General features: G+C 48.9%; 1 protein-coding gene across 9 annotated transcripts in view; it reads right to left on the reverse strand.

Moving 5' to 3' along the window:
• ubap2a (ubiquitin associated protein 2a) overlaps nucleotides 1–5,868 on the reverse strand; it is a 47,023-nt gene extending 41,155 nt beyond the window's left edge. For 7 of the 9 annotated variants that reach the window (XM_069187458.1, XM_069187462.1, XM_069187459.1 and 4 more), the window contains exon 1: nucleotides 5,775–5,868. The gene's annotated coding sequence lies outside the window, so the exon portion shown is untranslated. The other 2 variants (XM_069187454.1, XM_069187455.1) reach the window with 2 other exon arrangements.
• Between the last annotated feature and the right edge of the window lie 7,877 nt (nucleotides 5,869–13,745).

Here is a 13,745-nt window from a genome sequence, read left to right on the forward strand (position 1 = left end):
AGCAGACTGCTGATCTTAATTGGCGTGACCTCTGGGGTCTGCACAATGTATGTGCCCTACCTACTGCTCAGGTGGCTTCTCTACTCATTGCCCCCGAGAGAACCCGAGCGTGGCACAGTGCCAGTCACATGTTCTGTCACTCTTCTGACGCACCACTCGCTCGCCTGCATGACACAGTGTAGCTCAGTGGCTCCCAACCCTGGTCCTGGAGGAACACTGGTTTACATTCCAGGTGAGCTCCAAATCTCCCGTGCCAACTGAGGATTAAACTGTACCGCTTGCTTGTTTAGACTTTAATTACACGTACTTTCTTCAGTCAGTCCTGAGTGTAAAAAAAAACCCTACATCAAGGGTATCACTTCCTACAAAAAGGAACTGGTCCAGTTGGTCACTTTTTCAGATTACACACCTGAATGAGGGCACTTCTGGAACTTAGAGACTGGTACAGGACTAATACTTATTACAAATCCCATTCAACCTTACAAAATGTTTTAAAAGTACAACTATTCCCTAAATAGAAAACTGAGATCAATTAGTCTGCGATTCAGAACCGAGCTGGAATTAAACCCAGAAGAGACAGTGTTCCACCAGGACCAGGGCTGGGAACCTGCAGTCGAGCGTAGTTCTTCACGCTGGCTTTGGAGCGCAGTCATCTTCATAACCTGCCCAAGAAAGACCTGGAAACCATCGTCATCCTAAAAGCTGAGCCACTTCATAGTCAGCTCTGCACTCCCCAATGGGAAAGCCTGAGTGATACATGTACAGCTCTGCTTTCAATGTTATTATATGCTTTGGAAGTGGGCTTTAGCCATACTGCAGGCTGAGCTCTTGAAATTCCAGTTTTAACGCGGGACCTCTCTCGACAGCCGCTCAGAGGCTAGTGGCCAAGCCGGCGCCCCACCCTCGCCCCGTGCCCACGGTCCGGGAAAACCCCCTCGCCATTACCATCCGCGGGAAGATATAGGAGAGGGCGCCCAACGCCATGAAAACAATGGCCTTCCCGGAGCTCTGTGTGAATAGAGCCAGCTTCCGGCTTCAGAAAGTACACCAACTATTGAGTCTCCTGCCAAAGTAACATTAACCTTTCGGAAGAGCTTTATCCCGATGATCTCCATCCCTGTGCTCCCCTAATAGTCAGGCAAGCACATTCCCCTGTTTCCTTAACTTGGTAAAGCATAATACACAACAACAGGTAAACTGCTCCCTACCTGACAATCATCTAATAATAATAACAATTGCTTACACTTATATAGCGCTTTTCTGGACACTCCACTCAAAGCGCTTTTACAGGTAATGTACCATCACCACCAGTGTGCAGCCCCACCTGCATGATACGACGGCAGCCATAGTGCGCCAGAACGCTCCCCACACAGCAGCTCTCAGTGGGGAGGAGAGCAGAGAGTAATGAAGCCAATTCATAGATGGGGATTATTATAAGCAGGCCATGATTGGTAAGGGCCAATGGGAAATTTGGCCAGGACACTGGGGTTACACCCCTACTCTTTTCGAGAAACGCCCTGGGATCTGTAATAACCACAGAAAGTCAGGACCTCGGTTTTACGTCTCATCCGAAGGACGGCGCCTGTTTACAGTATAGTGTCCCCGTCACTATACTGGGGCATTAGGACCCACATGGACCACAGGGTGAGCACCCCCCGCTGGCCCCTCTAACACCTCTTCCAGCAGCAACCTTAGTCTTTCCCAGGAGGTCTCACATCCAGGTACTGACCAGGCTCACACCTGCTGAGCTTCAGTGGGTTCCCATTCGTGAGTTGCCGGGTGATATGCTGCTGGCATCATGCTACATATCGGTTGGTTTATATTTTCTTTAATTTACATGTCCGTGTTTACAAAATTACAAAAGCATTGGCTCCATTTTGAAGAAACTTCAGTCCTGCTTCAATATTATAACATGCACCAAGCACACAAACGCCCTGCAGCCTCAGAGGTTTCTGTAATTCACCACGTTACTGGGGGTTTAATCCGTCCTTAAGGTCACCGACTCAGACTGCACATAGACACGAGCTTGTTCCTACAAGAATCTTTCCATTCCCTCAGCCTACACCTGAGGTCTCAATTAAAAAAAAAAAAACAGATGGCTTGAATATAAACAGAATCCCTCATCAATCTTCTTCCTTGCAGAATTTACTGTCATTTTCTGGTTCCTTGTAAAGACAATAAATCCAGCCATCAAAACAGCGGCACTGTTAGGAGTTCAAAACGTTTTTTGTTTTCTTTTACACCTTCCATTTCTTAAAAAAAAACAAAGCCACGTCTCTCCCGCCCCATCCCCCAAAAGTCTTTTCAAACCAGATGCCTGGGACACCCCATTTATGTGTCCAGTTCTGGGTGACACGCAAAGCTTTAATTAAGAACACGTGCAGGGGCCTGAGCAGGCACATAGCAGGTCCAGCAGCGTGGAGCAGATGCAGGCAGGACAGTTCTCTCTAGGCACGTGAAGACAGCAGGCACCATCAACAACTTCTATGAGTAAAACTGCGACTTTCCATCTTCACTACACCGCCCATAACTTCCCTGCCTTCTGCCTGCCACCCTCTCGTCTCGGGGTTCTGCCTTCGTGTTGCTTTCTGATACTTCCATCATGTTATTACCTGCAGGTGATATGGATATACTGTAGATTATATTGACCACAGCATCCTCAAGAAGGCACGAGAGCTGCTTAAAAGGGATCAACGCGTCGCCATCTGCGATCCACGAGCCCCCTCCACCCACACCTGTACTGATGATTTACCACCTGACCTCGCAAGGCAGAAGCAGAGGTTTTAGATCCTCCTTCTAATAACGCCCCCCGCTCACAACTGTCCAACTATTAACATCACGGGAGGAGAACTGAAACCGAGATCACGGTGCTCTGCTTGGGCTCTGGTCAGGAGCCCGCGTTAAAGACCAGAAAATAAAATCCGTGGCAGCGGGAATGATCATGCACTGCATATTCAGTTTCAGGCTGCTGATGCTGATTCACCAGCACTGGCTTGGCACCTGGATCTTCAATCAATATCAGCAATCAAAACTAACTAGAATAACCCTTCAGGAAAAACACATAGCTCTGCATGGAGTGTTCACACCATCCTCTCTGCACAAACAATAATACCGGCAAAACGGTATTAGACTCACACATATAAACAGAGCCTTGGCTTCTTCAGCTACACAAACAATTTTGCTTTGTGATCCAGCGGTGCAGGTTTAAAGCTGCTTGCTTTCACCAGAAAAAATGAAATCTGCTTTTCCTTACAGTTCTTTGCCAAGTTAATGACATTCATGTAGCTAACACAGACCAAAGACACGCACAGCTTACAGTCTCAAGGCTGTAGCCAGGGAGCAAACTATAAGATGTAGAGTCCCACAAGCAATTACTCCTTAATGAATCTGATCAATGTAGCAGTTCACACTGATGTTGTTGCCTCCCTGTGCCACTTACAGTAAATTCACCCACTCTGCCACCTCCTATGGTGGGGTCTCTCTAATCGTGCTCTCCTCCCTGCCCAAGGGAACTGGGTTCAAATGCACCCACAAACACTCCTAATCCAACATGCTTTAAGACTGGATTCCTCCCAGTTCATTCTCCCAGTCACAGTCTCACCAGCTACCAGTCATTCAACTCAAACTCACTTTGAGTCACTTAAAACACTGGCACAAGTTTTGAGAGGATCACAAACAGGTGTGTTAGACCAGGCTGAGTGGCTGTTAACTGATAGAGGTGTGATCGGCAGACTCATCTTGATGAGCAGGGATGAATGCAACATCACAACTGCATTTGAACACAGTTCTGCTGTCCGACAGCACAGCCTGGACCCTCCAACAGGCAGCACTGTATACAGCAGTAATGCCACCTACACCACCCACCAGGAAGCTGGATATCTCACAGGATCTTCATGCAATGTCATGCCTTAACTGTTACACTCCTGTACAACATCCTTCATGGCAGTTTCTGGTTCCCTGTTTGCAACCATTGACCTACTATCCTGGAAAAAAGCAGCATGTTCAATGGTGTGAGAAACACCGAGGGGGGCAGCGCTGTTCCAGATCTGTTTTACATCATCGTGCTGTCCAGGATTGCCTCCCAGGCTTTTTGCACGGTCCTATGCGGATTTTCCCGGCATTCCCCCTGAAAGGGAATGAGCTGTTCCAGACCAACGCAGCCAGAGCCCTTGCCCAGCAACACAGCAAAAATCCAGTGGTGGGTTTTCAGGCCCTTTTTAAAGCTGCTTTTTAAAAAACAAATAAATAAAAGACTTCCCCAGGGGTGACGTTTTCAAAGGAAATCTGAGAAAACTGGGCAGCGGCATGTTGCCAGGCTCCACTTTCCCACTTGAGCTCGTGGGGGACGAGCCATCAGCACTCCGAAACCTCAAGGTGCAAAGGAGACACCCTGAGCAGCCACGACAGGAGACTCGACAGAGGGCCACGTTTACAGGACGGACAGGACCATATTAAACAGCCCAGACGACAGGAAACTGAATTACACAACGAGGTGCGATCACCTCCATCAAACCACATTTCTCAGAGCAGGAGGCACTTTACCCAAAGGGCGGTGGGAGTGTGGAACAAGCTACTCAGCCACGCTGCTGAACTCGAGAGCCAGGCTCGTTTCAAGAAACAGAGGGGTGAGATTCATCTAGCCATTGCCAACTACCGAACCGACTTGATGGGCCCACGCTTTGTAATCTCCCCGATGTATAAAAAAAACAAAGTTTCCTCGCCTCCCCGTGTCGAAGCCCTGGTTTGGTTTTGGTTGGGTTAGTTCTGAGGTTTTCTCGCCTTCACTTCGTTATTCATCATTACCTTTTCCGCCGAATACTTCCACGTTCAGGACACTCGTTCGCCTCTCAGCGCACAGCAAAAACGGCCTCGGACCCCCGGCAGCCGGTATATAGCCCGGGAGCCGAGAACCCGTCGCGTCAAAAGTTACAAGTGAACCGCTAAACGGAATCGGAAACAAAACTTGCTGCAGCGCTCAGCCCCCACTTGGCCCCCGAGAAGTTGCCTCCCCTCTGCCCCGTCCCTAGCATGAGCGCAACTCGCCAGCACCGCGGCCACGGACTGGACTGCAACGACCGCCGAGGCCAGATGAACCGAACCGAACCGGGGCACCGAACCGGCTCCGAGGAGCAAGAAAACGAGACCTCAAAGACACCTGGAAGCGATCACGTTTAAAACACACGAGAAGAAACAACGACACCGGCGGAGAAGGACCCCAGCAGGCACCCGGAACCCCGAACACCCCCCTCCCCGAGTCCAGATCTCTGACCCCCCCACTGTCGGAAGGGGGGTGTTTACATGTCCAGCGCGCCCACGCTTCGCTCTCGCAGCGGCTATCGATCGGGACAAACCGGTCTCACGGCTCCGGCCGCGGGTCCGGCGGCGGGGCAGCACGACGAGCGCCTTTGTTTTGCTGCCGGTGTCGCCTCGCTGGCCCGGCGCTCGGATCCGGCGTCCCTCTCACACCCGCAATTATACATGCCCGCATTTCAAATACTGAGGGCTACGCAGGGGGAGGGGGGCACCGTATGGTATCACGATATTTTTTTTTAAAGAAAATGGCCCCCCACACACACACATATATATAGATACTCCAACCCCGACACCGCCACAAGCAAGCCCGCAGCAAAATTACAAAGGAAGAAGCCGCAGCACCTTACTACCCGGTGCGATATCCTGTGTATTTCAGTCAATTCTACACCATTAAATAAAGATTGTCGCCTGGAAGTGAGATTTCAGCCGAGTTTTTGTGCGGCTCCCGGAGGGCTGGTTACCTGCTAACGTGCTTCGCTCGGCCAGCAGACACCGTCACGTGACCCCCGCACTGCCGCCGACTCCGAGGCGCTCTCTCGCGCCCGCGTGCGCGCCCCCGAGAGGTGGGGAGGGGGCAGTCGGCGGGAGCGCGCAAGGTGGCTGTCGTGCGCGTTGCCTCGCTCGTAAAGTCTTACAAGGGCTAAAACACGACTGTACGCCTTTGTGAGCAGTATCATGTGAGACATATCTGGGGTTAACGTGTTCAGTGTCCTGTGTGCGGTAATTTGTTGGGTGTGAGTGAAGTTTTATTTGATCTCCGACCCAGGGGAAAGTGTGAGGAGAGAATGCAGACTCGCACTGTGTCTTCTTGCTTAGTCTGCTAGTTTTTTTTTTAATCAATAAAGTTTGATAATCGGCCCGTGAAAGCTCTTTTTTTCCTCCAGGTGAATGCCTAAAGCCCTAAACCGAACCCAGGATTTTACAATACTGGGATCTTTTTCTCGCGTACTGCAAAAGGCGGCCACCCGACCGCATGACTTTACAATGCTTCAGAGGTTTCTTTCTGATACAGCGCCCTAACAACAGTCTCGGCAAAAAAAACAACAACACCCGAATAGTCCCCTAAATACTGCATTACGAATTATTTTTTTCGTCGTCACATTTTTAGTAGTAGACCATTCTCTGTTTCTGCGTGTCTTACACCAAAGGTGAAGACCTTTGTACAGGCTCCCCAAAGCCCTAGAGCACGAAACGAGACAGGCGTGGAAACAGCGGGCCTGTCGTTGGCGGGCGAGTCGGGAGACAGCTGCTCCTTCGACCTGGTTCACTCCCTTTAACACCCCCACAGACGAGAAAAATATTTAACACAGATGGAAAAATGGGTGCATTTGATAAAATGGAGTGTTTGTCAATGGGTTTGTTCAAGTTCAAGTTTATTTGTTCTATCAGCCGTATACTTTGAGCCGTGAGTGCTCGGATACTGTGAGGAGAAACAGACGGCAGCCTTGTAGATAAGAGGAATTATGTGCAGGTCCACTGGTCATCTGGGCTTGTCACCTGCCTTCTCCTTTCTAGATTATTCTACCAATCACGAGTGAACAATAAAGGAGACGAGGGGGTTGTGGGTTTCGCATAACTCCAAAATCCTGGGCAGAAACCAGCCACGCAGTCCAGCAAAAATAAGGGGCGGTTTGGAAACGAAATGAGACCGGACAAACAATAACCCAAAAAGAGTTCTTGAGAAAGCCATCGTGTTGGCTTTGGTGCCCGTCGTGGGGCATACAAAACAAAAACACTCACACTCAAAGCACCACTAATCTTATCCTAAGTCACGAAACTTTCTCTTTGTAGGAAAAAATTAACTGACCGCTGACGACACTGCGCGCTCACGCTCGGCTGTATGTGGACGCGCACGGCACGGCTCGTCAATGAGCTCGTGCGTGTCCGTTGACAGCCAAAAAACAGATGCGAAATCTTAATAAATCAAAGCATGATTTAAAAAATCACACCGCAGTGTTTACTTCAGCGATCAATCAACATAAAAAAACAGTTAAACAAAATAATTGTAAAAAAAACCTCTTCCCGAAAAATAAAGAGGCTAGAGGTAAGTCGGTCCCAGCAGCCCGAGGGGGTGACGTCATGAATGTGCGTCGGCTTTGTTTGTGTTGAGAGCTGCTTGAGGCGCGGGGCACGTGGGAGCCCTGGTATTGCTGCTGCATCTGGTAGTGATTAGGCGTTGCAGTCTGTACTTAGTACTCAAGCCCTTCAGAAAAACGGTCTCCGCTGTCACTAAGGAGGGAAAGGGAGAGAAAAGTAATATAACACTCCCTAAACAAATAAACGAGCAGAAATGATTATTAGTTTTCGAAAAGTGTATCCTATCTGCGGAATTTAAGTGCTGGTTTCCAGAAATAAAAATTTACGAATTTTGATATGGTTGAGAAACATACATTTGGATGATAGAAAAGTTATGTTAAATGTTAATTTGGAGGTTGGTGGTTTTAATACCCATACATTATGAGCTGCCTTGTATGGCAGTGAATTAAGATCAGAATTAACCTATGAATGGAACAGGTAAATGCTGAAAGGAAAAGAAGAGACAAAAGTTTGGTGGTGTAGCCATTTCAGAAGGCCTTCTCGAACGTATCCTATGAATGCTTTGTGGTCATTTACTGTACTGTTGACAGAGAATTAAAGAATTCCAGATCCCACAAACGACTGGGATCACATCCCAGCAGGGCACGTTCACACTTGTTACCTTTGCACCCCAACTGCCTGGTTAAATACTTAATTGAATGCATTATTTTCCTAATTGGTCAAAATGACTTTCTGCATTGGCATACCACCGATGACTTTGAAGATAAGATCACTTTATTAGCCATGTACAATGTCTTGTATCAGGAATTTGTCTTTTCACATACCCCAGCTTGCTCGAGCGAGAGAATCTTGGGGTCAGAGCACAGGGTCAGCCATTTATACAGAGCCTTTGGAGCAGTTGGGGTTAAGGGCCTTGCACAGGGGCCCAATAGCCGTGGGATTTGAACCAGCAACCTTCCAACCTTCCTGCTACAGGCACAGATCCTTAGCCACAGAGCCCCCAGACGACTCCAACTACATATGTTTGTATACAACCCCTAGCAAGCAGAGTAATTTGACTTGACTCATCCAAAATTAGAAAACAGGTATTGGCAACATCAAGATAATCACGTTTACCTCAACTACCTGATGATTCTCTTGCCCCACTGCTGATTCCATCCAAACCCTCCTCTGGGTACAGACCATGACTGATAAATAATGCAGATACGATGTCTAGTTAGATTGCAGAAGACCGGTTACAGACTGGAGGCTGCCTTTCGGTTCATCTGGCTCAGAAGGAAGCCAGACAACATGGCTGTGCTTGCGTGTTCCACACTCCCACAACTCTTTGGGGAAAGACGTGTCAGCTTTATTGGATGGGTGGAGTCCACTTGGTAGCTGGAGGGGGCTTTGTGTCTTTGGCTATGTTTTAGGAAATGAATAGGGGTTGACTGTTATTTTCCACGTGAAGCTCTCAATGATAACTGTTATTTATGAAGAACAGACCAGGGAGCTGCCTCAGCATATGTCTCAGCTACAAAGGAACAAGGACAAGTTGACCCCACGATGGAAGGTCAAAAGCAAAGAGACAGAAGGATGCTGGGCTGTGAAGCCCATGGTGAGGAGAGGGCAAGCAGGACTTCCAGGGAAATGAACGTGTAGAGAGCTGGGGGAAGGTGAGAAACGGGGCCCACAGAGGTGGAACCTGGGAGACAAGGTCCAGCAGGAGCGTGGAAGAAAGAAATCTGGGAATGAACAGAGAGATTTACAAAGAGCCGCTGAGAGCTGGGTGAAGGTGTGAGCCTCATGAAAAGATCATTCTTTATTCATTATTTATTGAACTCTATTGCACTTCCTGACCACAGCGTGCAGGTAGTCAGATCTGAATCTTTGACAGAGCTGAAAGCCCTGCAGGTCAGAGACTGGTATTAGAGATCTAGCGCTGGTCATCACTGGAGGAGACGAGATCGCATCGCTCTGCCACTGCGCAGCTCTTCTCCCGTCCTTGGGGAGTCTGCTGGTTTTCATTTCATTTCTGTCTTTTTAATGCCAAGCTGTCGCTCCTGGAACATTCAATTAGCCAGGGAAAGCGCAGCACCAGGAGGAACCAGAGCCAAGAATCCCACAGAGCAGACGGAACGGAGGTACACGTGAGAGACATGACAGCAAGGGCATGGAGAGACAAGCAGCTTCTCCCTGAAGAGATGCAGTGTGTTTCTGTACACAGAGGGGTCTTGACATTCACTGGGAATCAGTGCAGAGCACCTTTGCGAAAAGCCAAAATTGCATGTAACCACGTTTACCCCTGTTCTGTGCATAACGTACTACAGTGTATAGTATGTATGGTTAAAAGGCGTACATATCCCTGCCTTATATGGATATTAAAGTAGTAATGCATTGGCTTTCAGTTAATGAGAATGACATAGATTTGTTGGAAATAACAACACACAATAATTGGTATCATTGGCAACTGCGATCCTAGTCTTGTCTGTCTCCCGGAGCTCATCAAACCCATGTAGGGCTTCAAGCAAGATATCAGCACAGTATTGCGCCAGGATTTCATTTTTTTCCTGCACTTGCCCCGTCGCCACTTAGATTTATAATTTATAAAACCCACATAAGCCTCTCTCACAGCATTGCTATACTTTCCTTTTAACATGTGCTAATAATCTGACTCACTCTATGTGCTACATCGGCTTCCCGATCACCTTTCCTTTTATAGTACGCAGCTTTCGGTGATTCTGGTTTGTATATCTGAGCTTTTACAACTATTCCTGCAAGTTATCAATACTCTTGTCTAGTTGTGCCTTTCCTTCTCCAACTCCCTTTTCTGCTGTTCATTTAAAATCACAGCCTGCTCGCATTCCACAGCCCTCTGTTGAGCGTCTCAGTTTTTCCATCTCTGCGCCTAAGCCCTTTGTTCACATCCTTAACACTTTCATTTCCTCACTTTTCATTTGCCTTACGTACAATTTTGAGAGATGGAGTATCTGCTTCAGCCTTGTAAAGCTTAAGTCCTCTCTTTCTTCCTTGTCTAACCCAGCTCTTTCATCTTCTAGTTTCCTGCATTCTTCCACTACCCTGTGTACGTTTTTAAACTGTTCTCCTCATTCACCGACCGCCTCATCAGTGCCCTTCGCATCACCGAATTCGCTTTTTCCTGATCTCCTGCCACAAGCAGAGCTGGTGCTCGCTGTCTCCTGTGGATCCTCTGAAGCTGAAAGCTCACTGCTCTCCTTTTTCACTTGGGGCAGAGAAAATATCCAGCGGTCAAAATCTTCCCCTCTCCATCCATCCCCCATTCCTCGCAAAACAGTGTGTTTACCGCTCATGCTCGGTACAATCCAGAAGCAAGACCCTGTTGAGAGAGGGGGGCTGGGTAGCAGGTATGGGATGCGTCTCGCCATCCTAGTCTGTTGTGCCACTGATTGGAAAGTTGCGCTTAACAACCTCCGGCTCGGTTTCACCCCACTCTCATCTTCTTCCATCCAAGATCCCTTCGGCCAGCCCGAATCGAGAAGAAGGGGACTGGCAAATGTTAGAACGACAGATGTGGGAGACCCCACCGTACAGTAACGCCCACTGGCTCAAGCTCCAGGTGCTGTTCTGGAGGCGTTTAAAGACTTCACCGAAAATAAAAATCCCGAAGTTCAGGAGATCGTTCCAAGGAGCAAGCAGCAGTTCTGGAGGATTGTGGAGAGTCTACACCGACCCTCCGAAATTGAAGTCAGAAGGTTGGAACGCCGTAGGGAGCAACGCTAAAAGAAGGGGTGTCGTGTCACTTGCAGGACTTTGGAGAGAAGACTGCTGTCCGAGGGCGGGAGATCCTGACTGCACACTGAGAGCTGCGATGGAGGGAGAGAGAGGAAGGCTCAGGGCAAATAGGAACGGCTCAGTCTTGATGACAGCACCTGTAAAAGCCCCGATGCTCACACCTGGAAACGTTACCCACTCACATGGTTTAGAGAATCTGGGCGGCATGGTGACTCGGTTGTTAACAGCACTGGGTTCCTGGGTCACACACCGGATCTGGGGTGCTATCAGTTTGTACTGTATGTTCTCCCACTTTCGCATGGGGTTCCTCTCACTGTCCAAAGACACACTGGCAGGTTAATTGGATTCTGTGTGACTGGCGTCCCATCCAGGATGTACCCTTCCTTGGTCCCGTTTCTTGCTGGGATAGGCTCCTGCTCCCCCACAACTCTGTATTGGATAAAGAGGTTAGAAAACAGGTGGACGGATGTGAGTGGTCTCCGTGCGCCTGGGTGAGAATGGTACAGGAAGGACTGTGTGTCATCTACGGTACTGGACACAGTAGATTGTCAACTGGCTCAGAATGAACTGGCCTCTTCGAGAAATGACAAGCTTCTCAATCCAGTTCAAAACAATAACAAAATGACAATGAAGTATTATGTTTTTGCTAAAATAAAGTTGTGGAAGTACTAATGCTGTTCCTAAAAACAAAACTGAATTTTTCCTACGTTCACAGTTTTTGTACACTTGCTTTTCTGTCACACGCTGTTAGAACTATTTTATAACCCGATTTACATAGACGCTTTAGTCAGCCAGGTATTTAGCCAGTGATACACAGCACCCATGATCTCTCGCAGAATTGTTAAAAAGCAGGACCTTCAGAATGTACTGTCCGCAGAACACAAAAACTGGAGGGAAATACTGCAAAACACCTCGTGCGATCTTAAATGTCTTTACGCCTTCATGTCTCGACTCCTTCCTGCCTGAAGATGAAGGCTGGCCCACTCGTGTGCACGACCCCAAGCCTGGACCTCCAGGTTGCAGAGCTGCTGGGGCTTCAGGAGCAGCTGAGCCCTGAGACAAGTCCCGCCCTACCCTCAGCCTAGTTCAGCTAGCTGTACGCCACCGGCAGCCAGAGACAGGGCCCAGGCATGAAGATCTGCTGTGTTCTCTAGATGAGCTGGACAAAAGCCTGGCTATGGTACTAAAGAGGCAAAGCTGGTAGAGAACACAACAGTGACACATGCTGGCTGAACTGGGCTGAGGGTAGGGCGGGATTTGTCTCGGGGCTCTTTTGGCTCACAGGAAGACAGCACCCCTTGTGGTACTCTGAGTGCTTGCAGGCAGGTGGCACCAGCAGGGAGGGACGCGTCTTTCCTCCAATCAGCGCCAAATAGGGTTGCATTGCCTCGGACTGTTAAAAGATGATTGGCTCGAAGGTGGGCGGGTCAGGTGAGTCTCCCTATACTTCCTCAATCTCTCATGTGCAGTCAGGAGGCCTGTAGCCATGAGCAGAGGTGTGAAAAACAGCCAGTGGGCAACCAGGCCTTTTTTTAATAAATAAACCAGAACATGGTAGATGTACTTAGCTCTGTGCTTCGCACACACCCTAACTCCAAGCTCACAATCATGTGAAAGCATTTCTGATCGGGGACCTCTAATTCAGTTCTCTGACAGCCACAGTGGTTGGTTTTTCAGATAACCGTTCGCATTATTCAGTTAACTTTTCTACCCGGTCTACAAAGTGAATATCGTACAGAACTGTGATTCTGCATTAAGTACATTAACTAGAACAAAGAGTTAAAAAGTTAAGCATGTTGCAACATAGCAACAATTTTCTGTTAGGGAGTACTCAAGCCTGCAGTTGCCACCCCCTGCTTTAGACTCACTGTGGTATAAAGCAGCTCCTTTGGAGGCTGGAGCAGAAACAAAACCACACTATAGGCCTGGCCCGTACTTTCACCTGCTTGTGCAATAAATGAAACAGTTGAAACACACTGCCCTTGTCCAGACTGAAACCCAACAGTGCAGAGGAGGTCATGATTCGGTAATGATCCATTACTTAACACTGCTTAAAAACATTGCGGGACCCAGCAAGGAAACGATCACAGCCAGGGCACTCTCCCAGGAAATCTCATGTTTTCTTCAGTGATGGGTGGACAGCAGGGACAGTACCTCTGGACCGGCAGACTCGGGTAACCACTCCTGTCTACACGTTTTCTGCACATGGAGGAGTACTGGAGGAGTACGGGGTGCCAGGTCCTGTGTTTACAGTCAGATCCGTGTCTGCATTCTCAGATGCCTGTTTAAGGAAGGCGCTGGACTCGAGCCAGAGTGCGTCTTTCCTCCTCTCCTCAGTGACCTTCAGGGACAAGACATCAAGACAGAGTGTGTCCAGCTTGGGGACCTGAGGGCTTCATCTCTCCTCTTCACCTCCTCGGACTGTGATCTCCGACGAGCAGCTCACAGGTGTGATGCGGTCAGCACCTCCAAATCTGAAGTCACAGACCTCCGGAGAGAGGGCCGAGGGGATCGTAGGACTGACCAGCAGGTTGGTGCCGAGGCTGCCGTACCGATCTGCGACGGGGAAGGGAGAGCCGAGTGTGGAATCCCCCAGGAGGAGCTGGGGACCGTCGCCGGAGGAAGGGAAGTCTGGTCTGGCC

The sequence above is a fragment of the Lepisosteus oculatus genome, chromosome 3, assembly GCF_040954835.1.
Source record: "Lepisosteus oculatus isolate fLepOcu1 chromosome 3, fLepOcu1.hap2, whole genome shotgun sequence".
Taxonomy (NCBI): domain Eukaryota; kingdom Metazoa; phylum Chordata; class Actinopteri; order Semionotiformes; family Lepisosteidae; genus Lepisosteus; species Lepisosteus oculatus.